The sequence below is a fragment of the Poecilia latipinna genome, unplaced genomic scaffold, assembly GCF_001443285.1.
Source record: "Poecilia latipinna isolate Pla-1442-1.1 unplaced genomic scaffold, P_latipinna-1.0 Scaffold787, whole genome shotgun sequence".
Taxonomy (NCBI): Eukaryota; Metazoa; Chordata; class Actinopteri; order Cyprinodontiformes; family Poeciliidae; genus Poecilia; species Poecilia latipinna.
The window spans coordinates 350,627-353,008 of record NW_015113403.1 but is presented as its reverse complement, the minus strand read 5'-3'; positions in this window follow the sequence as shown (position 1 = coordinate 353,008).

Below are 2,382 nucleotides of genomic sequence, written 5' to 3'. Positions count from 1 at the left end.
GCAAGGTGGAGGTGTGGGGGAGAGGGGATGTACATTGGAAGAACACAATGAATATCAAATGTGAATTTGTTTTACCATTTCGTGTCCACTTCCACGTTTTTCTGCTTCCTAACAAGCGGGCCTCGAAGAAGCCCTGAGGTGTTGTAAAGCAGCACGGTTGTCTGGCTCAGAATCCACTAACTTAATGTGTCCCAGAAAATGACTGTTAGGAATCATGAAAAGTCTTTTGAGGCCTGACAGAGCCAGGTATGAAATTAGGATGTTCTTGTTAGGCTAATTTAGAAAACACAAAGCAGGGGGAGAAAAAAAACAAACAAAAAAAAAAAGCACAACTTCCAATAAAATGTCAAGAAGAAAAAAAACAAATTAGCCATGACTCTTCTCATAACTTCATGCAGATCTGATGTAATGCATTCGCTCCAATGAGAGTAATCCGAGACGCAGCAGTAACAACTGGTATTCATATAGGAGAACGAAGCGTGTTATTGTGGCCTTTGATGCCAATTCAAAAGCCCTTCAGATCGTATTAAAGCTGCACCTGAGGACATTTTTTCAGATCAAACAAACGACGCGATGTTTCAAATCAGCGCTTTGGAAGAAAACGGAGCGCAACATTACCAACAAATCAACCAAAAACATAAGCTCGGCCTTTTCGTGACTTTGCTATTTTTGACCAGCGTCTGTTTCTGCGTCGCTCTTCATTTGAAACTTGAATGAATAATAGCGAGGTCGGACAGATTGAGTTCACACTTTAAAAGCCAAAAAAAAAATGAAAAAAATAAAATCTTACAAAGTATTTTTGGTCTAGTTTATAGTGTAAATATTTTATCACACTTGAAATGAGACAAAGCTAACTTACAAGTAACTTTTTAGGAAGACAGAGGAGCTTATTTTACATCAATAATTCCTTAATATCCACACACACAAAAATACTTGTTCTATTGACAAATGTTTCCACTTTCAAGATGGAGAAAATATCTTGTTACAAGTGAAATAATATGCCAATAGGAACTAGGGATTTTTCATCAATATCAAGGAATTGTTGACTTAAAACAAGCTCTTATATCTGGCTCAAAAGTTACTTATAAAGTTAGTTTTGTGTCATTTCCAGTGGTCCAGTTTCTTATCTCTGGAAACTGGACCAAATTTACTTAGTCAGACTTTGTGTTTTTGCAGTGTACATGTCAAGCTTGCAACATTTTAATTTTTTCCCCAGAGTATTCTTTCTTGAAAACATTTTAGAAACGAGAATTAGGTGAGCATGTTTTTTCTCTGTTATTTTCCTCAAAATTTTAAATTCAGGTTCAAATATACAGTGTACAAACACAGTTGTACATAGAGCTTCTCCAATGACAGACTGATGGAGCCTAAGTGTAAAAAGTTGTGTATCAGTAGATTCTTCCTTTTCACAGTTTACTCATTTTAAATATCATTTGAATTGGTATTGGGCATCTCTTGATTTCTGCTGTTTTTGTTTATGAATATTGTAAATAGTTTGCTGTTTTATTAATGCACAAATAATCCTGCACTTTATGCATGTAAAAAATAAACTGCACAATATTGTAATATATTTTCCTTACCCTACAGTATTTATCAATCTACCTTTTTTAAAATACATGTTTAACACTTTTTATTTTTGTGTGTATCTACATATCTTGATGTTATTGCATCTGAATTTCCCCACTGTGAAGGATTTTTATACTCTAGTCTATGAAAATGAATGCTTCTTCGCAACGTGCCTAGACATAATGAGTTTTTGTTGCCGTCAACATGATCCCGACATACTTCTGGCTTAATATTCCACCAACCTTCTAATCAAAAATGGTAAAGTTAATTTAAACTTGTTTGTTTTCTGGTATTTACAGCGATTTTAAGCGTAATTCAGGAATTAAGTCAAAGCTATTCAAGTAGCTCAATGTTATCTGACTTTAACCAACTCAGAATTCCTTTTAATGTGTTTCGGATCGTCGTTTTGTGGGAACTACATCAACAGAACCAATGGAAGCGAGACACATCCTCAGCATGATGCTGCCACCACCATGCTGGACAGTCGATTCACCTTGAAGTCAACTGGATCCATCCGTCTCCTCTGACCAGAAACGTTTTCATCCAGAAGGTTTTTCCTTTTCAGCCTGCAGTTTGAGTTGTGAACGTTTCAGTGTTCTACTGGGTTCTTTGTTTGCTTGTGATTCCCCCTTCCCCCCTTTCTTTGTGGGTAACATCTAAGCAGTGTTGTAGTTCTCGAGAACGGTCTTGGTCTCGAGACCATTTATTGATGGTCTCGGCCTCGTCTCAGACTCGACCGGATTTGGTCTCGGTCTTGTCTCGGTCTCGGGCTCGGGCGCTGAGGACTCGGCATTTTATTTCAAGACCAGTTGAGAC